Source organism: Papio anubis, chromosome 10 (assembly GCF_008728515.1).
Source record: "Papio anubis isolate 15944 chromosome 10, Panubis1.0, whole genome shotgun sequence".
NCBI lineage: Eukaryota > Metazoa > Chordata > Mammalia > Primates > Cercopithecidae > Papio > Papio anubis.
In genome coordinates this window covers 96,803,044-96,828,392 of record NC_044985.1, presented here as the reverse complement: position 1 = coordinate 96,828,392, position 25,349 = coordinate 96,803,044, and the positions used below count along the sequence as shown (strand labels likewise).

The window sequence follows — 25,349 nt, the reverse complement described above, 5'->3', positions numbered from 1 at the left end:
ATCTCCCTTAAGTGGACCTGTAAACACTGTAGTCACAGCTGGTATTGAATACCAGGCAGTCTGTTTACAAACCAGATCTGCACTGTTTCATCCTCATCAACTGGTCACTGAGAATACCCCAAGAGATCATACAGATGGATTGAAGCAAAAAGATTGAGAAACAGTAGTAGCAGGTATTAGAGACCTCTGAGCTACTTGCTCATACAGTATACTTGGGCTTCCTCAACCAGTGTAAGAAGGCTGCGGGGAAGGAAAATATACCAATGAAATGCTGTTGTATACATTTTTGATATGTTGAATTAGATAACACCTAGTTCATGATGCATGGTTTGGGCCACATTGTCGTTGGGAGTCCTATTGCCTGATACACAGTCTTAACCAAAGTTCATTAGCAAGTAAGGAGTGGCTTTTCAAATGGTGGTTAGTTATTGTTAGAAGACTGCATGTCTTTACTATAAAACCATGAGGGATCTACACATTGAGGCTTCCACTGACAGAGATGTCATACGGCATCTTCATTTGCCATAAACATTTCCAAAAATCATTGCATCTGCTGAATCTTAGAGTCAAAGGTAGAGGGAGCTTTCATCATGGCAGGAGTATGATGCAGATCCTTTTCTTGCCCCAAACTGCTCTCAAAATGGACAGCCTGTGGATTACCTAGTACATGCACCACAGAAGTATACCCAAATATGGTCTATGTTGCTTCTAAAATCTAGAGAGGCCACCGTATTTTGTGCTTCATTTTCACGAAGGAAGGTGCAGGGTGCAGCAATTTCTCACTTACGATGGAGGATCTATTTCAGCATGCCCAGATCACTGGCCCATAAAATTTTACCAATGCGGAAAGTCCCTGAACTTTCTTGGAGTTTATCTTCTGTTCTATAGCATATACCTCTTACTGAGGCATCTCAAATATTTACTATATCCATCTCCCAAGTTCGATCAGTGTAATGTCATGAATGTAATATTCCAGCTTGATGTTTTGTGGGATGTCAAGATGAACAAGATTTCTCCAGACTGTGTTATGACAAAGAGAGTACAGTTGACTTAGCGTTAAGGTAAGATAATAAAAGTATGTTGCTCCTGCAGTGTGAAGGGAAAAAACCGCTTCTGATTATCTTTGTTATACAAATTACCTTAACCAGAAATCAAGTCCATTGCTTCATACCTAGTGTTGGGGGTTATATTAATATGCTCCAGTAAAGATTGTATAGCTAAAACTGCATCTACAGTTAGCATTATGAAATGATTAAGTCTGCATCAATGCCGTGCATTGATAATAGTTTAAATGGGTGTATACTAAACAGTTTAAATGGGTGTATGGTATGAATTATCACCCCTAACATCTTTCAGTTTTCTGATGGTTTCACTAATGTCTGTTATTCACCCATAGAATTATTATTTCTTTTAGTTTGCTGTCTTGGAAGAGGTGATAGTTGTAGGGCTATGCTGTCCAATATGGTAGCCACTAGCCTCATGTGGTTACTAAACACCTAAATATGGCTAGTGCTACATGTTGAAATAATATTTTTTATTCTTCTTGTTTTTTACTACAGTTTTATGTATGTTAATTATACCTCAATGAAGTTGTTGGGGGGAAGGGAGAAGATACTACCATCCCATGTTTCTCTTTCTCATCATTGCCCCACTACCAAAAACTAGTGGTCTTAGTATTGTCCATTGTATTTAGCATTGCAATTCTATAACCTTTCAAATCAGATTCTGGAGTTGGTCTTCAGCCTTATTTGCCCTGAGGCTTAAGTGGATAAGGGACCCTTTTAAAACTGACATAAACTTTCTGGTATTTTGTCTGTATTCTGACTTGAGTATTCAAGGCATGCAGTTTGTCTTTCACCTTTGTGTGCTCCTTAGGGCCATCAGCCATATCATGCTATAATCTTTACACACTGCCATTGCTGCTTTAGCAAGAAATGCCACAGCTCCCAAAGCCTTACCCTGCATCGTACATCCTTACCTGCTACCACCAGTGACAATTTGAATAATCATCTTGCCAGCACATACCTTGGATCACTACTGTCCCATTAACTCCCTGGTAAGGAGGCTATCCTGCTATCCCTGAATTCCATTTTGACTGGAGCTTTGGACCATTCCTGATACCAATAACTCTTATCAGTCAGGATCCTGACAAGAAAAGAGTAAGACACACAAATGGGGAAAATTTGGGGACATGCATGAAAGACAAATATTCACAAAAGAATGGTTAGGAATAAGGGTAGTCTACAAAAGATGGTTGGGTCTACAATAGTAGGAAGCCATTACTAGCTCTAGCCTGAAAGGGAAAGGGGATCTAGAGGTCACTGGAATTAAGAGAAATAGGATAGGGTCTGGAGCACTGACCTTCAGTAGAAGAATGTAGCCTTTGCTAACCTGTGACTTGGGAAATAAACACCCTGACCTCACTCTTTCCACCCTCCAGTCTCTTACTGGTGCCTCACATTGACTAAACTTAACCAGAAGCCAGAGGACAAGGGAGCCTATTGATTAAAGCCAGTAAAAATTAGCTTTTGCAGGAGCAGAGCAAAGAAATGTGGAAAATGGCTATGGCAGCCAAACAGAGAATGTGCCACAGATTAACTAAAATTTAAGAACTAGTGCTTAAAATTACTAGTATAGAGCAGGGGTCCCCAACCTCCTGGCTGCAGACTAGTACCAGTCAGTGGGTGGTCTCTTACAAATTGAGCCGCAAGGCAGGAGGTAAGCAGCAGGTGAGCAAGCATTACTGCCTGAGCTCCTCCTCCTGTCAGATCAGTGGCAGCATTAGATTCTCATAGGCACACAACCTATTGTGAACTGCGCATGCAAGGGACCTACTTTGTGTGCTCCTTATAAGAATCTAATGCCCGATGATCTGAGGTGGAATAGTTTCATCCTGAAATCATTCCCCCGCCACCTGTCATTTGTGTTCCATGAAACTGGTCCCTGGTGCCGAAAAGGTTGGGAACTGCTGGTATAAAGTATTAAGGGGAATATAAAGATTTTAAGTTTAATCTCTTTTTTTATGAATATTATTATTGGTAGAAAGTATTTGCCTCCCTTTTTCCTCTAGGTAAAAACTGTCCATTGTTTTATTGTATTGTTATTTATCATGTTGGATATTAATACCACATTTCTGCTTCCTATATTGTAGACTTCAACATTTCTCATCTTGATTTTCACTTAGTAGGTTGGTAACAACAAGCCCAGCATTGGTGTGCATGAATACGTTACTATGATAAATGTTACAGTTTAAAAAAAGTGAAAAATACTTTGAAAAATATCTGGAATACGACATGTATTAAGTAAATACTAGGGGTGTATGTGTGTGTGTGTGTATTTCATTTACCTTGCATGATCCCTGTACAAGGTCGTGTTTTTCTGCTTAGGAACTCTATTTGTCCTCTAGAGGACACCAAGTAGTGTCTTGGTTTTTGTTGCATAGGCCTGGTAGTTAGGTTATTTATCTGGAATTTCTTGAACTTTCCCTATACAGTAGACACTATATTAAGCATTTTCCATGGTTTCTTTAATAAAAAACCTTTTTATCTAACATAAGCAAAAATAGATTGTAGATTAATAGCAATAAGTCTAGTAACATGGAAAATGCATTTTTGAAAAGTTTTTACTTTAAAAACTATAAATGTAATATATATTTTATTGTTTATCTTTTTATTTAAGTCCAAGCTCTTTTCTTTCAGTGAGAAATTTGGTTGTTGAATAACATGTAATTTTTCTGGCTTAAACCATACCCATAACACATCATCTTTAGTTACATTTTCAGTTTCTTTAAGAACTTAAAGATCCTGTGAAGCAATCAGACTTCTATTCATTTTTAAAGATTTTTTCACTAATTTTTATGATTATTTTTGCTCATATTCATTTCTTTAGAAATATTTTTATCAGCTCATCTTTATTGAATCTTTTCAAAGTGGTAAAATTTGGTTTCATAGAAACAGTGTTCTTTTTGTAATTATTTCTTTGGAAATAATTATAGCAGGTAAACTGGCATATATAGGTTCTGCTACAGTCATACCTGACTCTTAGTGACTATACATACAGCTCAACTGCTAGGAGTATACTCAGATATACCAAAGAAGAACCTATGAGCTCCAAGAATTCAGTGTTTTTGGTTATCCATTAGTATGTTTTACAAAGAGAATGGAGAGGCAGTTTCATTATAAGAACCTCTCGCTTTGGTTATTCCTGTTGTACAGGTGAAGAGACTGAGGCAGAAAAGAAGTCACACAGGCAGACCCTGGATTTAAACCAAGGCAGCAAACTCCACAATTTGTGCTCATCACCACCTTGCTAAGTGATAAATGACACAGCTCCTATGTTTATTCTATAAAGCTTTAACTCTACTGAAGTAACTCCTAATGATTGAAAAAAGAAATGTACTGCCTAGAAGTCAGGAGATCAAGACATGTGGGTTTTAGGGTAGCTTGCTGCAAATTAGCTATGGGGCTTTGTCAAGTCACTCAATTCGCTCTTTAAATCTCCTGGTGCTGCTATTATATGATGCAAACTACAATGTATTATCTTTTCTCCCTGGACTTTGCTAATCAGTCACTACTACCACACCTTAAAGAGTAGTCTCCACTCCCTCCAAATTACTACTTCTTTTTTTTGGTATTTTGCCCTAGTTTATTTTAAAATAAGTTTGCATGAAACCGAATTAACATCTTAAGGTTTATATTGAGTCTTCACAGGGCCAATATTTTTTGTCTACTACTGTCTGATATCCTACATCTGATAGCCTTGAAGTGTCTAAGAAAGGAAAAACATAACTTTTTTTATGTGAAATTTAAATGACATTTTAAGAAGGGGAAGGAGAAGAGGGAAAGGGGAGACAAATAAATAATTAAAATGTTTTATGAACAAAGATCAGCTAAAGATTACAGTCAAGTTGTGGCCAGGTGCGGTGGCTCACACTTGTAATCCTAACACTTTGGGAGGCTGAGGCAGGCAGATCATGAGATCAGGAGATCGAGACCATCCTGGCTAACATGGTGAAACCGTGTGTCTACTAAAAATACAAAAAATTAGCCAGGCGTGATAGCACGCACCTGTAGTCCCAGCTACTCAGGAGGCTGAGGCAGGAGAATTTGCTTTTACCCAGGAGGCGGAGGTTGCAGTGAGCCGAGATCACCCCACTGCACTCCAGCCTGGGCGACAGAGCGAGACTCCGTCTCAAAAAAAAAAAAAAAGATTACAGTCAAGTTTTTAGCCCACTGAGAAAGTGAGCTGCACTTTTAAAAACATGTCCCAGAGATACATTACATAAAGTTATGGGAAAATAAAAGGTACCAGTCTATACTTGAAACTCTTGCTATTTCTTTGCTTTATGTAAACTTATAACGTAGTATTTAAGTGACTTTTTAATGATGAATCAATGCTTCTGCTAAAAAATGATTTTTATTAGTTTTGTCTCTTAGATTTTTCAGTTTTGCAGGTGATTGTAGTTCTTTCTTATAAATTTTATTACTGTGGTTTGTACATTATATATATTACACCTTTTAATTTATTATACCTAATACTCTGAGGGAAATAGTGTTTAAATTAAGCTGTGGACCCTTATTAGTCAAAATAGTATTTGGCATACTTGTTATTTTAAAAAATCTAGGAGGAAATAGAATTATATATTTTTTCTCATTAGCATTTTAGGTATATTTTGTGTATACTCTTATGCTGTACCCAAATTAAAGGTTTAAAACAGAAGAGTGTATAATGGTAAAATATGAGAAACATATATGTGTTATACATTTCTTTTTGTAAATTATAAAGAGAAAAACAATGAGTAAGAATGTGTCTCCATAGAGGGGAACAACACATACTGGGGCCTATTGGAGAGTGGAAGGTGGGAGGAAGGAGAGAATCAGGAAAAAATAACTAATGAGTACTATGCTTAATATCTGGATGAGGAAATAGTCTATACAAAAAAAACCCATGACACAAGTTTACCTATATAACAAACCTGCACATGTACCCCTGAACTTAAAATAAAAGTTAAAAAAACAGAATGTGTCTCATAGAGTCTCAAAATATTTTTATACCAGATGAAAAATTCAGTTTTCGCGATAGAATTATACTGGTTCAGAGTACTATGAAAAATTATTTATTGCTCAAAAATGGAGTCGTCCAAATACATTTGAAAATTAAAAATCCTAATTTTCCAAGGACATTTATTCATTGTCTCTTATATTCTAAAAAAGCCAAGTATTTGTTGAGTACCATATATTTAAGATACTTGTTAGTTCTAAAACTAAGTTATTTTTCAAAGATTTATAAGTAAAATATCCTTAAGTAAGCAAATAAGTAAAGGAATTGTTTTCTAGTATTTTTGTTCATCCTCATTTTAAGAAAATAATTATTTTGTATTTTCAATAATGCTCTTAAATTCTAAGTAAAATCTTAGCTTTCAATTGAACCAGCATTTAGTATATGATATAATTATGTATTTGTGTATATCACTTAAAAATAACTACTCTTTGTAAAATTAGTTATCTGTGTCACATAACTTTGGAGTAAGAGAGATATGAGGAACCTTACAATGCCAAAGTTCTTTTGACTTAGGGTTGATAATGCCTAAACTATTCTGAACATATATCTCTTTTATTTCCAAACACTTTAGGAATGTTGATTTTTACAACACTACTTTGTGATCTATTCAGTGTTTGACAATTTTCGGCTTATGAAGTTTGTTGTTTATGTCTAATTGTCAGTTTAAAGCTATTCTGTTCCATAAAAAGGAACTGGACCAGATGTACCATATAAATCCCCATCTGTTAAAACAACAACTTCCTCCCAACTAAAAAACATTTTGTGTGTGTATGTGTGTGTGTGTGTGTGTGTGTGTGTGTGTGTGTGTGTATCTACATATAGATATATCTATGTAAGGACTATCTTTATTTTTCAAGTCCCTGTAATTCCAAGGACTATATTTTGTCCACAAAAATAGCTTAGAGATGTTGAATGCTTATATTAGCTCCTAATATTGGCTTTTAAAAATCCCAGTTAAATAGCCTAGTTTATATTTTGTTCAGTTATGCCTTTACCTATTATGAGAAAATTACTGTAAAGTATTATGACTCACCTTGCATTTAAATATATTTGCACATTTATTTTTAATAGAATTTCAAACTAACATGTATTTTTAAGGTATATGCTACATGCCCTCAGAGAAACTGGTAAGACAAGATAGTCTTTTTTACATCTTCAGGTTTCTTAAAAATAAAATAAAAAATTACCATGTGGCTTGGATTAAGATGGAGCTCATCTTTGCCATATCATTTAAAGAAACAATGTAATGTTAGTTACTCTAGTTTTAAATCTCATAGAAATAGTCTCTTGATTTGTCACAAGAGTAGTATACCCTCAAACATATTGTCCTCTCTAAGGAATTTATTATCATGATCACATCATTTCTTTAATTTGACAACTGATTAGTGATTTCATAAGCTAAAGTATTTTCTAATGTACTGTAGCATTTGTCATCACTTACTCTCTTTTATAATACACCAGTTTCTATTTTGTTTTATTTAAATTATCTTCCCCTCTTCTTTTGAGTTTTGTGGTCTGCTCTTTCTTATAAGTCTTTTCCCCCAATCCTTCAACCATTTTCTTCCACATTACTTCACTTTTTTTTGTAATGACTACCAGAAAAAAAGTACATAAATAACTTTCTTCAGTGTATGTATCACGCAAAATGTTTTGTATAAGATGGGATTGCTGCAAGTTATAAACCTTTGGATATTAATATTACTGATAGTTTTGTGGAATGATTGAGGACAAAAAATTTCTGAAAATTAGGTACTTGGCCAGAAGATTATGATAATTAGTTGTTTTCATGTTTACATTATTTTAAAACCAGACCAGCCGGACGCGGTGGCTCATGCCTTTAGTCTCAGCACTTTGGGAGGCCGAGACGGGCGGATCATGAGGTCAGGAGATCGCGACCATCCTGGCTAACATGGTGAAACCCCGTCTCTACTGAAAATACAAAAAATTAGCCAGGCATGCTGGCGGGCGCCTGTAGTCCCAGCTAAGGGAGGCTGAGGCAGGAGAATGGCATGAACCCAGGAGACGGAGGTTGCAGTGAGCAGAGATCGTGCCACTGTACTCCAGCCTGGGTGACAGAGTGAGATTCTTCTGTCTCTCAAAAATAAAAAACAAAAAACAAAAAAAACCGGACCACCATGACTTTTTTTTTTTTTTAACCCGGATTTTCCAAGGTTATCCTTAAAAAACAACAAAAGGTAGACACATTGAGTTACATTATGCTGGTTTAGAAATTGAATCCAGTGCAGCTCATTCATAATAGTGATGGTGCATTAAACGTAGTATAATTTGTCCTGCAGGCTTCTCATGAGAAGGAACTGTTTTAAACTGATTGTAGACCTGGCACCTGGCCCACTTTCTGGGTGATCTCCCAAGTGTGAACTTTCCCCACCCTTAGCCCCTCCTTTCCTTCCTGGAGGTGGTTGATAGAGGTGGATTATACTGATAATTACACAAGCAGTGTCAGTTGCACACATGATTTGCATAACTGTGCTGTGCTGATTTCATCCATCAAATCCTGATACTGATGCCCTTGTTGCTTCACTGTATGCTTTGCGATAAACACTGAAGAAAGGAGATGGGATTAATATTTCCATTCTTGACTCTTAAAACACACACTTGAGGTCCTACTCATTGAAATTTACCCAGAAGGTAAAAGCCACTTTCAGTCAGGCCAGCTGTAAGACAGCCCATGTGATTTCCACCAGGTAGAACACCTCTTTCCCCCTACCCCAGACCAATAATCATTATGTATCTTCTCTTCCTTATATGTTTCTTATAAAAGAAAGTAAAACTTTTAATAGCATATACAATCTCATCTTTTATGAATTGTAGTAGTCATGTTTCTTTCAGAACCTATTTCTAGAAGGAATTAAAAGTCTTTCTTCTATAATTCTATGTAGCTCTTTTCACCTCGGTCCAAGTCATTTAGAAGATCAATTTACTGTAGGAAGCTTTCCTTCCTACTTTATTTTCAGGAATTCTAAAGAAATGGACAAGATTCCTGGGTGCTTTCTCATTGTTTTATATATTCTACATTGTCCTCATTCCAAAGCTTGCTACCACAGTTTTGTACCCTGCATGCATTTAGTGTGGACAGTCTTAACTTTGGTCATTTCACATTTTCCCTTCCACACCATGAGTCTGCAGGCCTGGCATGTTTGCAACTCCACAACAGAAGTGGAGAGGCTGCACACAAACTTTATTACTCACCCAGTATCCAGAAGGGTATGACACACTGGGACGTGTGTATTTTTTTTTGGGGGGGGGGGGGGGTTTGTTCGGATGGTTTTTTCTAACCTAACCTTTACCCTTTCTTTCAATTTTTCCTACTTGATCTGTGTATGTGAGTCAAAGAAACCTGTTCATCCACAGCCTATACTATCTTGCCAAATACTGTAAGAAAACTCTCAAATGGTAGAAAATCAGACAAATAAGGAAAATAAAAACAAAGTATCATTCATCATAAGCATGTAAAATATATTTAGAATATAAAATTTTATGTAAAGTATCATGAATCATCTATCAGAATGGAGTCCCTTTAAATTGTATAGAAACATGATGATGATGATAAGCATCTGGATAAGAATAAAAATTCCTAAATTCAGCATCTCAAAGAAGAGAGCTTATTCTGTTTTACATCTTCATCCCTTATATACCATATTGATTGAATGAATTAGTTAACGGACAGATTATTTTCTTTGAATATTCTTATATTAACTAGGAAGGTTTTAAAGATTCATGGAGGTCAATGGTGGTTGTGTATGTTGCCTAGTACATGATAAATATTAGTCTATTAAAAAAATTAAAAATTATGGGTATATTGAATAAATTCTTATTTTGTGGCAAGAATCATTTTAAGGGCCTTATTTTGCAGATAAGTAGAGTCAAGTTTAAAGAAAGAGATGTTACCTAATGTCCTCATACAGTCTGTCATTTTACATAGTACATGTATGCCTCCTCAGCTTATAAAGATTATACTTTAACCTTATCTTTCTTTTATTTTCCATGGTTTGGCAACAATGTATTATTGCATTAGATTTCAAACATGCACATACTCACCCACAGCACAATAAAACAAGAATTGTATCATGCTTTTATAAACAAAAATATATCATGATGCTTGAAGACATACAGCAACTTAGAACAAAATAAATCTAGCAATAGTATAAATTATATTTGTGAGAGTACTTTAAAAAATTATCGTCTGATATAGCAAAAAAACCATACCATTTTAACTATATATTTGCATTTTATCCAACTTCCAGTGTACTCATGAAAGCTGAGAAATAAGCTCTGGTCTATCTGAATCTAGGGTCTCTGCTCTCAGCCACTATACTCCTGCTTCCCAATCTATTCTCCATATAGCAACCAAAATGTTACTTTAACATCTGATTTAAATCATGTCACTTCTCTTAAAATATTTTAATGGTTTTCCATTGCTTTTATAATAAAATCAAACTACTAATCATGGCCATTGGTGGTTCTGCCCACTTCTCCTGTCTGATCTTCTTCTACTTTATACCTCACTCTGGGTTCTTTGCAACCGAGGTTTCTTTATTCTTTCCTACTCTTTTTGAACTAATGGATGATCCTAGGAGTCAAAACCTTCAGCACTTTCTGAAGATCTTGGCACAGTTGCCTCATTATCTTTCAGATGTTAGCTTGAATGTCATCTCTTTGAAAATAGTGGCATCCATAAGCAACCTACCAGAAGCATCCCCTTAGTTCTATTTTGCTATCTCTATCTCAATAAAAAGCTTGAATCAGAGTCTGTGATTATGTTGGTGTTTAGTTTATACACATGTTGTCTGTGCCGTCCCACCCCACTTGAATGTAAGCTCTGTGAGATTGTGGACTGCAAGACTGTCCTTGTGGAGCTTACATTTTAATGAGGGGAGACAGGCAAGAATCAGTTTTAAAAAATAATATGTTAGAAGGTGTTGACTGCTACAGGGAAAAAAACAAAAATTTTCCATTTATTGTGTGTCAGGTACCTTCAGTGTTCCATATGGATTTAAAAAAAATCTTCACAGAAATGCTGTGAGTTAGGTACAACTATTTCCTAATTTAACTTAACCTAGGCTTCACATACAACTGGCATTAGGGTTAGAATTTGAGATCCAAGTAAGAAGACACATTCTGGATATACAAATACATATTCTTTATATGAATATTCCATAAGTTAGCGCAAACTATTTGCTTCTGAATTGATTATTTTGGGAGCTGTTTGCTATCCAAATTATTTGCTTACTCATAAGCCTGAGTTATTATAACATAGAAAGTCAGATGAAAGGAAATACAAGCATAACTTCCTTTATTGTGCCTTACTTTATTGCACTTCACAGATACTGCGTTTTTTACAAATTGAAAGTTTGTGGTAACCCTAATTCCAAGCAAGTCGGTTGACACCATTTTTCCAATGACACATGCCCACATCATGTCTTTCTGTCACATTTTAATAATTCTTGCAGTGTTTCACATTTGCTCATTATTATGTCTGTTTTGTGATCTGTGATCTTTCTTGTTATTATTATAACTGTGTTAGGATACCGTAAACCACACCTGTACAGGCTGGCAAACTTAAATGTTAGTGTTGATAAATGTTGTGTAAGCTCTGACTGCTCCACCAACTGGCCGGTTTCTCTGTCTGTCTGTCCCTCACCTGGCCTCTATATTCCCGAAATGCAAAAATCTTGAAATTAGGCCACTTAATAACTGTACAATGGCCTCTAAGTGTTCAAGTGAAAGGAAGACTCACATTTCTCACTTTAAACCAAAGCTGGAAATGATGAGGCTTAGTGAGGAAGGTATGTCAACAGGCAAAACACGCCAAAAATAGGCCTCCTATGCCAAACAGCCACGTTGTGAATGCAAAGGAACTGTTATTGAAGAAAATTTAAAATGCTACTCCAGTGAACACACAAGTGATAAGAAAGCAAACTGCCTTATTTCTGATTATGGAGAAAGTTTCAGTGGTCTGGACAGAAGATCAAACCAGCCACAACATTCTCTTAAAGCCTAATCCTGAGGAAGACCCTAACAATATTCAATTTTCTGAAGGCCACGAGATATGAAGAAACTGCAAAAGAAAAGTTGGAAGCTAGCAGAGGTTGATTCGTGAGGTTTAAGGAAAGAAGCCATCTTCATTACATAAAAGTACAAGATGAAGCGGCAAGTGCTGATGTAGAGGCTATAGTAAGTCATCCAGAAGAACTAGCTAAGCTAATTAATGAAGGTGATTGTGGTAAAAAGCACATTTTCAGTATAGACAAAACAGCCTTCTATTAGAAGAAGATGCCATCTAGAGAGGAGAAGTCAATGTCTGGGTTAAAAGCTTCAAAGGACAGGCTGACTCTCTTGGTAGGACAATGTAGCTGGTGACTTAAAGTTGAAGCCAATGCTCATTGACCGTTCCAAAAATCCTAGGGTCTTTAAGAATTATGCTACGTCTACTCTGCCTGTGCTCTATAAATGGAACAGCAAAGTCTGGATGACAGCACATTTGTTTACAATATGGTTTACTGAATAATTTAAGCCTATTGTTTAGATACTGCTCAGAAACAAAAATTCCTCTCAAAATATTATAGTTCATTGACAATGTATTTTGTCACCCAAGACTTCTGATGGACAAGTAAAGCAGATTAATGTTGTTTTCATGGCTGTTAACACAGCGTATATTCTTCAGCCCATGTTCAAGGGGTAATTTCAACTTTCAAGTCTTATTACTTAAGACATACATTTTATAAGGCTAGAGGTGCCATAGACAGTGATTTCTGTGATGGATGTGGGCAAAGTAAGCTGAAAGCCTTCTGAAAAGGATTCAGAATTCTAGATGCCATTGAGAACATTTGTGATTTATCTGAGAAGGTCAAGATATTAACAGGAGTTTGGAAGAAGTTGATGTCAACCTCATGGATGACTTTCAGGAGGTCCAGGACTTCAGTGGAGAAAGGAACTGCAGATGTGGTAGAAACAGCAACATAACTAGAATTTGAGGCGGAGCCTGAAGATGTGATTGAATTACTATAGTCTCATTATAAAATGTGAATGGATAAAGAGTTGCTTCTTACAATGAGCGAAGAAAGTGGTTTCTTGAGATCAAATCTTCTAGTGCAGATCCTGCGAACATTGTTGAAATGACAAGAGAGGATTTAGAATATTATGTTAACTTAGTTGACAAAGCAGTAGCAGAGTTTGAGAGGGTTGAATCCAAGTTTGAAAGAAATTCTACTCTGGGTAAAATCGTATCAAATTACATCACATGCTACAGAGAAATCCTTTGTGAAAGGAAGTGTTGACTGATGTGGCAAACTTCATTGTTGCCTTATGTTAAGGAATTGCCATATCCATCCCAGCCTTCAGCAACCACCAGCCTTATCAATCAGTAGCCATGGACATCAAGGCAACACCCTCCTCCACCAGTGGAAAGATTATGAGTCCGAAGGCTCAGATTATCTTTACAGTGTGTGTGTGTATGTATGTATGTATGTATGTATGTATGTATGTATGTATGTATTTAAGACAAGGTCTTGCTCTGTTGCCCAGGCTGCAGTGCAGTGGTGCAATCACAACTGACTGTAGCCTTGAAAGTCTGGGCTAAGTGATCCTCCCACCTCAGCCTCTCAGCCTCCCGAGTAGCTGGGACCACTGGTGCCAGCTACCACACCCTGGCTAGTTTTGCTAATTTTGTATTGTTTATAGAGACAAGATTTCATCATGTTGCCCAGGCTGGTCTAGAACTCCTGGGTTCTAGTGATCCTCCTGCCTCCACTTCCCAAAATGCTTATATTACAGGTGAGAGCCACTGCACCTGGCCTGTTTAGCATTTTTTAGCAATAAAATATTTTTAAAATTAAGGTATATACATTGTTTTTATACACAATTCTATTGCACACTTAATAGACTATGGTATGATATGAACATAACTTTTATCTGAGTGACCCACTTTATCAGGATATATTCTTTATTGTGATGGGCTGGAACTCAACCTGCAATATCTCCAGGATATGCTAGGAGTTTGATGAATTGAAATCTTATTAAAAGGAAGAGTCTATGTAATTTGGATTATTCATTTAATCTGTATGCCTAGTAAATTCTTACTAGCCTTTCTGTTTGCTTTTTGTTCCCCATAATGAATATTTTGCATATTTGTAATAATGAAATAGTATCAAATATATCTGCTGTTTCTCTTGTGTCTTAGATTTTACTGTACCATCTCCTGGCCACGCTAAGACTTTTTGCACCTTTATACTTTCTCTAGTCTTTTTCCTACATTCATCAACCAATCTGTTAAATAATTTATGTTACACTTCCAGTGAAAGAAGTGAGCAACCCTAGGAGTTAAATGGTTTTTGAATATAATGTTTATTATTATGATTATATATGCCACATTTTAGGCAGTTGGTAAATTATATGTTATATGAATAAATAATTGATATGTATATATTTTAACAGAAATGGAAAAGTTTAGAGAGATTAAACATCTACTTCTGTTTATTGTTTATTTTATTAGCAATGATAAAAATAAGCAATAAAATATTTTATGTGATAAGGAAATGCCGGGGAAGCATAACTGTTACACTGCCAAAATATGTTACAATGTATATTTTGCTTAATCCCATTTTGCTTCCTTATTTTAGGTGTGAAGTTCAAGAAATCTGAGGAAACATGTTTACTTAAAGTGATAGAAAAGTAGATGCCAACAACTTAGGCTCTTATAAAAATAATCTTACATAAGACATTTTCTTTTTTGAATTGTGCCTATTTTTCTTCCAGAGTGCCCGAAACAATAAAAAGGAGTTTTCTTTTGCTTTCAAATGTCTGTGATTTTACTTTAAAGATCCCACACATACTTTTTTATATACAATTTTTCCTGGTGTTTGTGTCCTGTGTAAGATTTTCAATTTACTTTGAATATTGTTGTTACATTATAAAACAAAGGGCAATATTTGGATGGTTAATAATGTTAGCTCTGTGGATGCAGGAATGACATTTGTCTCATTCAGTGCTGTACCTACAGCACCTAGAATGTGGACGTGGAACACTGGAGGTGCTCAAGAAATTTATGTTAAAGGAACTTAACACCTGGCATATCCTGTTAAAGAAGAGTAAACAGTATTAATGTGGCCAGGCGCGGTGGCTCACGCCTGTAATCCTAGCACTTTGGGAGGCCAAGGCGGGCGGATCACCTGAGGTCAGGAGTTCGAGAGCAGCCTGGCCAATATGGTGAAACCCCATCTCTACTAAAAATACAAAAATCAGCCAGATGTGGTGGTGCATGCCTGTAGTCCCAGCTACTCGGGAGGCCGAGGCTGGAGAATCATTTGAACCCAGGAGGTGGAGGTTGCAGTGAGCTGAGATGGCGCCACTGCACTCCTGCACTCCTGCACTCCAGCCTGGGTGACAGAGCGAGACTCCGTCTCACCAAAAAAAATACAAAAAGAAAAAGAAAAATAGTACTAATGCTGGCTTTTGGTGCCTCTTTTATTGTCATAATGCAGTGTTCCTCACAGTATGTTCACAAACAATTATTTACTTGGGAAATTACTAGTGGCTAAAATAAAAAAATTGTACTATATAGTTTTTTGGGAAAACATTGGGTTAAATAAATTTTATTTGTTTGCTTTTTTTGTTATTGCAGCTAAACATCCAAAAGAACCTCTGATAGTGCTCATGTACATTATAAATCTCTAAGAAATCTGCATTAAATATACTGTCTCACAGACTTGTTTAAACATTTAACATTCATCCCCCCCACCCTCAAGTACTTTAGTAAACTGTCCTTAGAGAGATAAAAGTTATTTCACTGTAATGATTTTTGACAGACACCTAATTATCCTGAAATGATTTCATATAAAGAGATACTCTTTGAAAGGTGTCTCACTTTTCAGGTAGGGCTCTGTTTCCTTTCTCAAATATTCTTTTCCCACTTAATCATTTCATTAAAGAAAGAAATCTAGAGTCATTAAGACTTCTAAAGATTTAGAAAAAAAAGTAGGTGTGGACATTTCTTAAAAATTCTGTATCAGGCAGAATTTTAAAACTTAAAACAGTAAAGAAATCACAACGTGGGAAACTACCAACAATTTTGACCATACAAAAATATAAAACCTCTAAACCTCAAAAAAAGCATAAGTAAAATAGGTAAGTCAAGAAATAAGTCAAAGGCGTTAATATACACAGAGAGCGAACAAATTGATGAGAAAGACAAAAGCAGTAAGATCATAATTAAAAAATAGATGAAGGCATGAAATAGATAATTTGAAAGGATATCATACAAAAGACTAATAATTTTTTTGTTTAACATTTAGTTTCACTAATGCAAATGTGAAAGAAATGCAAATTACATTTTATTACCTAGCTCAGTTTTCCCAAACTTTCTTGGTTCATTGTGACCCTAGTGTCTTAATAATTTTGTCAAAGTGCATTTATGGCTAAAAGTAATACTGAACAGTTTCATTTTATTAAGTAGTAAGGTCCAAACAACTTAATAATGATTTGTGCCCTAACAACTTTTTATCCATTTGGGAAAATTATAATATATAAATTGAAACCCAAAACAGTGTTTTTGTTTTGTTTTATTTTCATCCTTAGATGGCCACAGTTACTTACTAATGGGATTGTATGCCGTGTTGGGCATGGTACAACTTCCCCAACCTTGAAATCAAGTTGGACACTGCCACTCTCTTTTCCTGTTCCATATTGATTGTCATGCAGTGCTTGCTTTGTAGTGCAGCAACCACTGAAACCCAGCTTCACAAAGATATGACATAATTGAAAGGAATGCAGTGTGATACAATGTTGAAACTGAATAAGTAATGTGCATGATGTCTAAGAGGTATCTCATATTATTTCCCTAAAAATGGAAAATATCATACAGTATCCCTAAGAGTTTGCTTCAGCACCCCAAGTGCCTTACTACAATTTGAGGATATAGGCTAGCACATAAATGGATAATGTATTATTTTAAAGATAGTATTTATTGTTGGTGACAGCATGGTGAAATGGCTTTCTTACACACTTCTATTTTGAATATGAATTTGCAACACTGTTTTTGAGGCAGTAGTGTAGCAATGGGGATCAGAAACCTTAAAATTGTTCATACACAGAGTTCATGCAATGTAACAGACCACTAAGACATAGTAAAACTTACGAGTACTAAGAGCAGAAAAAAATTAAATGCCTGTTTTGCCATATTGTCATTGCTAATATTTCTTCAGAGTAATTTATAATTCTATAAGGTAAATTAGATTTCAGACTCCTATTTTTTGCCTTAGAGTATTTATAGGAAAGTAGGTACATTTAATTTTATTAAAGAAAAATAAATGTGATATATGCATAATGTTAAATTTATGTTATGAAAAATGGTAAATATATTTTCTATATATAAATGCATTGCTTTGTATGTTTCTGTATGTGTAAATGTACATACATCTATATAAAGAATAAAACCTTTACCACATGTATTAGTGCTATTGTAATTTGTTTTATAGATTTCACTAGGATAACTCTTGAAGTGACATTTCAAAAAAATGTAAGTGAACAAGACTTGGTTCTTCATAGTACTCCATGAATTTATGGTAAATGTTCTTATTTTGAAAAATCTTTATGGCAATTTGACTTTCTCTTACTTTTTGGTAGGTATATAGGTTCTTAGGGGAATGAGGGCAGATTATTTTGTATTTCTGATTCCACATAAAGATAGATAGATGAAATGCTAGTAAATGCCAGCAAACTATTTCCTAATTGAACAGTTGGCCAAATTGTCAAGTTTTCTTTACTGGATATTTAATTTGTAATTCATTCCTCATATCTGGAATCTGTCTCTGTATCTCTGACAGATTACACCAGTAAATCTCTCATTTTTGTTACTATAGGGCTATTGGTGAGGGACAATATGTCAAAGAAAAGACTGTATGTTGACTTTTGAGGCAATTGAGAAACACTGCTATCTTTTGTGTCGTAGAATCCTTAGTATTGTAACACATCTTAAGATTGTATTTATAGGAAACTATTTCAGTTACCTGAATTGTATTGGTGCTAAAACTTTAAAAGTTAGTGTGACTTCTTGGTATTTAATCCAATTTAAAAAATCCATTTAATCCATGAAGAAGTATCGGGGACCAGATTTATCTTCCCAACTCAAGCAACTAGAAGATTAGACAAAATATATTAGATAAATTTTAGACAATAACAATAAACAATGCAAGACTGTGGTCCCTGAGAGAGAAAAATAAAAATAAAAAAACCCAAACTTGTGAGTCCTATGCCCCCAACTTACTTTCTTGAGGCGATTTCCAGGCCATAGCTCAAGGACATCAAACCCAGAGCCAGGTAGTCTTGCTGAATTGAGAAGACAGATCAGAGACCAGGGAGACCAGTGTTTTTAGTGCATGCAAAGCAGGGTAACACATTGGAGGAAGCTGCACAGAAAAAGTTCTGGAGTTTTGCAGAGTAGAGGGCTCCCTTGATTCTTTGGCTAAATAGTTATCTACTTATCTGTACGAGGTAACTACCCGAAGTTGGGAAAAGAAACACTAGGAAGCAGAAGGCCAAGTAATTTCTGGAACACATAGAAGTCTGGGTATAATTAATTCTCACCAGTCAAAGTGAGAAAGTCTTGTAATATGCAAGACACTGAGTAAAGTCCTTCGAAGAGTATTGCCTTAGTACTGGAGCTAAGCTAGTCTTTAGACGAAAGCATGCTCTGGACCTGCTGTCAAGCATTAAAGTAAATTTTGAAAGGATCAAAGTAATTCCAAGTAACATAACTGCATATTGGGATAAGTCAATCACATTGTAAAAAAATGCAGTAAAATCTAGAATCAATTAAAGGAAAATTCACAATATCCAGCATTCCATTAAAAAACTAACAGATATGCAAAAACATAGACAATATTATTTATAATCAGGAGAATAATCAAGCAATAGAAATAGATCCAGAAATGGCCCAAATAGTGGAATTTGAAGACAAAGTTGATAAAACAACCATTATATATATACTCCATGTATTCAAGAATATAGAGGAAAACATGAACATGATGTGTAGAAGTGGTGCTTAGAGGGAAATTTGTAATTTAGACACTTAGTTTATATTGGAAATGAAGAAAATCTCAAACTAATGATCTTAAGCTTCCTTAAGAGATTTAAAAAGAACAAGATCAATCCAAAGTATGTTAAGAAAAAAAATAAAAATGATAAAGACTGAAACCAATGAAAGAGTAAAACAAAAATAATGGAGAAAAGTCAGTGAAATTGAAGACTGATTATATGAAAAGATCAATAAAGTAGATAAACCTCTAGCAAGACCAATCAATATAAAAAGATCACATAATTTGGCATCATCCAGAATAAAAACGGGAAATCGCTAAAAATCCTGTAGCCATTGGAAGCATAATATGGGAATATTGTGAATAACTTTATGTCAAATTCAGCTAGATGAAATAAAAAATAGAAATTATTGACTCATTCAAGAAGAAATACATACTCTGAATAGCCTATATTTATTCCAGGAATTGAAATTGAAGTTAAAAACCTTCCTGCAAAGAAAACTCCAGATGACTTCACTGGTAAATTCTGTCAAACATTTAAGGAAAATGTAATTTAAGAAAAACATTAAAGGAACAAATTCCTCTAGAGAATAGAAAAGGGAGGGAGGGAGGCCTCCAAACAAATTATGTTCAACATTACTCTGACACCAAAATCAAAGACATTACAAGAAAAAAATACTACATAATGGTATTCTTCATGATGCAGATGCAAAAGTCCTTAAAATTTTAACACATTGAATCTAGAATATATAAAAAGCATAATATATCATGACCAAGTGGGATTTATCTTAGGAATTTAAAGTTGGTTTAACATTGGGCGAAAAAAAATACCACTCAATGTAATTTTCCATATTAACAGACTAAAAAAGAAAAGATTTTAGTTTGTCTTTAAAGTTGCAGAAAAAGTATTTGACTTAATTCAGCATTCATGTATTATAAAATTTCTCAGCAATAGAGTAGAAAAGAACTTCCTCATAATGAAGGTTATCATTTGATGAATGTAAAAAGAAAAGGTGGACACTTAGGTTGATTCCATATCTTGGCTATTGTGAATAATGATGTAATAAACATGGTAATGCACATATTTATTTGACATACTGAGAATAATCAAATGTATTTCTATATGCTAGGAATTAATAGTTGGACATTGGAATTTAGAAAGCAATGCCATTGATCATAACATCCCAAAATGTATGAGATACTTAGAGATAAATTTAGTAATATGTGTAAGAACTGTGCACTTAAAATTATAATACATTGCTGAGATAAATTAAAGACTTCAATAAATGGAGAGATGAGACATTATCATGATTTAAAAGATTCAGTATTGTTAAGATGTTGGTTTCTCCTGAAATTGAGTCTGTCAGTTCAAGGCAATTTCAGTCAAAATCCCAACAGACTTTTTAACAGAAATTGGCAAACTGATTTCAAACTTTGTTTGGAAATGTAGACCTAAAATAGCCAAAATAGTTTTGAAAAGGCAAATTTGGATGACTTGCACTACCTGATTCCAACTTTATCCTAACACTTGCTCTGTTGGTTTAAGGATAGACATAGAGATTAATGGAATGGAATAGAGTCCAGAAATAGACCCCAAATTGATCAGTTGATTTTCAGCAAAAGTACTGAGATAATTTAAGGGGGGAAAGGATAATGTTTTCTACAAATGGGTCTAGAACAATTGAATACCCATATTTTTGAAAAGAATGGTCTAAGACTCTTATGCCATATATAAAAATTAAGTTGAAATAGCCATAGACTTTTGACAACTATAGTAATTATGTGAAGAGATGTTAAACACATATTTATATGCTTTATCTGTATATATGTAAATATTCTGTAATATATGAAATAGTATATACTTATTATATATAGTACAAACATGTGTTTTTTGAGAGGTAAGGGACAAACATCCAAATAAGAGACTTTAGACCGAAGATATACATTCATATTTCAGAAATTTCAGAACATCAGTGACAAACTGAAGTTACTAAGAGCTTTCAGACAAACAGGACACATATAAAGCTACATTTATATAATACTTTTAAAAAGAAACTTTGGAGGTTAGTAGCCCAGTGGAAAAAAGTCTTCAAAATGTTAAGAGAAAATGACTTTCAACTTGGAAATTCTAAACCCAACAAAGAGGAAAACATGGGGTTCAGGCAGCAAAAGACTAACCATGAGGGAGACAAAGGAAAGTTCTGGATAACAACCCTGTAATAAACCCAGGGTACCATCAGTTCCAACTGGGGAAAGGAGTGCCAATGGTTGTGAGAAAAGCAAGAGGAAAGTGGGGTTGGCAAGGACCTAGGACATTGTTTTGGACTCTGAGTGTTTAGAACAGTTATCAGTAAGGTGTGAGAACCTCAGAGGAGGGGGGTAAGTGGACTGGATACAGAAACACAAGCAAAATAAAAAGTGAGACGATTATTAACTCTAGGAAAAATTAAAAGCTGCACAAAAAAGGAAATGTAATCACTGTTGAACCAAATAGTATGTTATGATTAATATTTCTGTGACTGCTGGAAATTTCCATTTCTATACTATTATCAGAAATGATTATGTAACTATTGAAAGACCACAGAAGTGAGAACTGAGAGGGTGTTTGTAAGAGCTGAATCCTTAACTACCAAGACACAGAAGCAGTAGATTGTCTCTAAACCCAATGAATAAAAATAACCTATATATTATTTAGAAATATGAATATAATCCCCAGAAGAAGGAGCTGAAAATGGTTGCTTTTTGGGATTTCGATTAGATTGCTTGGGGGCAGGTAGGGCAGCACCGGGAAGAGACTGTGTATTTCATTAAATGCCACTTGGGACTATTTGATTTTTTTTATAGGCATATCTAACTATGGTAAAAAGAAAAATAGTCATTAAACTAATAAAAGAAAAGGACTCAGAATGCTAGGCAAACTGAATAATTCAGCATTACCGTAACTCTAGAATCTGGGAGAAAATGTTACCTAACAACAGCAACAAAAATATCACTTCATAATATGGGAAAATGTTCAAAATATACTGTTCAATAAAATAAACAGGTTATAAAATACAGTGTATAAAATAACTCATTTTCACACCAAAATTTATCTTTGCATGCATTAAAAAAAGCATGAGTATGATACTGAAATACCAAAGACAGTTATTTCTAAATGATATAATTATGGATTTTACTGGTGATTAAAAAATTTTTATGTGAATGTTTTACATTTGAAATTAGAAAAAGATTTAAGAAAAACTAATGAGAGAAAGCTATTTTAAAAGTTTCGAGATGGTCTCACTCATAAAAACTGCACTGATTAGTTCTTTCTGTGAGCAAAGCACCCTGCTAAACTCTTTGGAGGTTACAAAGATACATAAGATATGGTTAAAATTTCTCAAAAAGGTCAAGATCTAACATGAAGATGAAAATTGGTGTGTAAATACCAGTGTAAAAGTCACAAATAATGTAAGATAGACTGATAGAGTTTTGAAAGCGTTCTAAGCATGAGGGTCAATACAGGAATAGTTCTTTAGTGAGAAAGATCACTTTAAAATGGAACAGAGTTAAGGAGGTTGGAAGTGGAAGGATGCGGACGATTTCAAGAGGTAGGAATCATGTGAGGCCATTACAGCAAAAAACAAGACTCAGAAGTGTAGGTGCAAAGTAATTTTGACTGGAGCCTGGGGTAGGAGTGGGATGTGCACTTTGGGACCAGATTGTATCGGGTGCTGAATGCCAGGTAAAGGGATTTCAACTTAGTTCAATAAAAGTTAACAGTTATTGAAGGTTGTTGGAGAGAGGAATAAAATAATTACACATGGGAAGAGAAAGCCTATTTGAAGTCTATTATGCCAGCCCAGGTGAGCAATAATGAAGGCCTGAACTAGGATATTGATTGTGAGAATGAAAAGAAGGGATCAAATTGAGAATCATTTTACGAGTCCAGTATATAGAATTTAGCAGCGATTTGAAGTAGGAAAAGAGGTAGAAAGTAAAAAAGTGGTGCACTGTTGTGAATCTTGAGTATTAGAACAGTGGTAATGCTAGCAAAGGAGGGCAGTCAGAACAAAGAGGGAGTTTTGTGGAGGAAGATAGTTGTGGGTATTTTGAATGATTTGCTTTTGGGGGAATATCCATGAGGCAAGACTCAAAAGGCAGTTGAAAGTATGGATTTGAAGTAGTCATTCAGCAAATACATATTGTCTCCTATGTTTAATAACTTGATATGTATTATCAATTTAAAATTGAGTAAAACAAGATCTCTGTCCTTATGAGGCTCATCATTTGGACTAGGGAAATAAATAGATATGAAATTGATAATTACAACACAGTTGTTATAAGTAATGCATCAACAGAGTATGAACAGAGTTCTGTGAGAGCAGAGGAGACAGCTGTGTCCTGATGCTCTTTGTTTTTGTTGTAGGGAAGGGATTCACTCAGATATTCAAAGATGTACATGGCCAGTTGGAGCTTACAAACATGGGAAATTATTCTTGACCTGATGTGGATGTTTCATAAAAATGAGCACTTCATTTAGAGAGCAAAGAGGGAGAACATTGTACTGAGAACAATATCTGAAGGGGTGTATGTAACACATTTGCAAGTTAGGAAAAAACTGAGAAGCAGTGGGGGGAATGTAGGATCTGATCTCAGACGCTAAAACAGGAGACCCAAGACACAAGAAAGCTTGATAGTGGCCAAGAGATTAGGAAGATAAAGGATTAATAAAAGTCTACGGATTTAATGATTCAGAGACCATTGACTTTTCAAAAATGTTTCCATAATACGAGAAAAAGTCTGCTTCAGTTGGTGACAATATGTAGTAATAATAATAATAACTATTATAAAAATAAAGGTAGTGAAATATTGGTCCTTTTATATGAATATATATGTTATACATATTAATTATGTATTACTTTAAAGATAAACATGTACAGATAAATACATATATAGGGAGTAAGTATAAATAATATTTTTATAAACTTTATTTTTCAGAAATAGTATAAAAAGGATAAGAAATGGTCTTGTGGAGATAGTAAAGCCATTGAATTTGCAGGGATTGTTGGTGATGTCTGAAAACAATTTTCAAAAGAGTAGTAAGGGCAGAATGTAGACTTTGAAGGAGCTAAGTATATAGAAGAAAATAAATGACTACAGGTCTCAGAAATCCTGAAATCCTGCCTTTGCACCCCCACTCCCCTCTGTATAATGACTACTTTTTCTTCAGTTATCACCTGAAATGTTCCTACTTCAAACAGACCTTGTTCAACCTTTTCAAACTAGTTTCCCCATGTTATATTACGACAGCATTCTTTTGCTCCATGTAACTGCCCACAATTTATAATATATTGCTTGTGTATTTATTAAATGTCTGTCTTCCTCACCAGACTGTCAGTTGCATATGGATAGGCACCATGGGAATTTGTTTTCCACTTTACATTTTAGCCTCGTCAGCATTGATGCACAGTAGTCTGTTACTAAATACGTATTGAATGAATGAGAGAGGTAAAAGGATAGATTGTCTCCAGAACAAATTTATTGGAAATAGAGTAGTTGTAAGAAATGTCCAAATCCAACATGTCACCTAATAATTGGGTTGCTGGAATAGAATGGAGATGAAGAGTTGGGAAAATTAAAGTTGTACTTTTATAACAAAGCCCAACTCAAATCCCTGTTGGATTCAATGATGGGATGAAGAGGAAGGAGTGATGCTTTAAAATAGAGGACAAAATGGAAGAAGCTGAATTAAAGCAGATGCTATAGTAATGAGTGTAGTAAAAAATGAGTAGAAAACAGTAAAAACTTCATGTCTCTTCTTTCTTATCAGGTGAGTTGGGACTTTTAGAGGGTTGTGAGCCAAGGGCAGTAGAATGAAAAACCATGTTTTAATTAAATTGATAAGATACAATGATTGCTTAAAGAAATAAGAGGAAGAAAGTATTGGAGAACATGCTCATGGTACAACAGAGGCATCATAATGTGATGGGACTAATACCAGGGAAGACCAGAAAATGACTGAAGTAGTTTACAGTGGGCTATTAGCTTCAATGTAAGCGCTTAATAAGTATTAATTGGTTAATAAGCTTGTTCAGTGTAAATTTTTACTATTTCTAGAGAAATATTACAGAACAACCCAAAATTGAGTAATGCGAATCGCAAACAGATACTTTTTCTTATGTAGTCCCATATCTTGGGACATAATTACATGTAAATTTATTTATATTATTTACACTAGATGATTTCAGCAAAACTTAT

At 34.8% G+C, this 25,349-nt stretch overlaps 1 protein-coding gene and 1 long non-coding RNA gene across 17 annotated transcripts in view; one reads left to right on the top strand and one right to left on the bottom strand.

The window, feature by feature from the left end:
- IKZF2 (IKAROS family zinc finger 2) overlaps positions 1-25,349 on the top strand; it is a 156,021-nt gene that overhangs the window by 106,316 nt on the left and 24,356 nt on the right. The gene's annotated exons all lie outside the window — the stretch shown is intronic.
- The window catches only part of LOC103876496, a 45,071-nt gene that overhangs the window by 3,250 nt on the left and 16,472 nt on the right, over positions 1-25,349 (bottom strand). For both annotated transcript variants that reach the window (XR_001893794.1, XR_635755.2), the window contains one exon: positions 18,084-18,209. This is a non-coding gene — a long non-coding RNA (uncharacterized LOC103876496). The remainder of the gene's footprint in view (positions 1-18,083; positions 18,210-25,349) is intronic.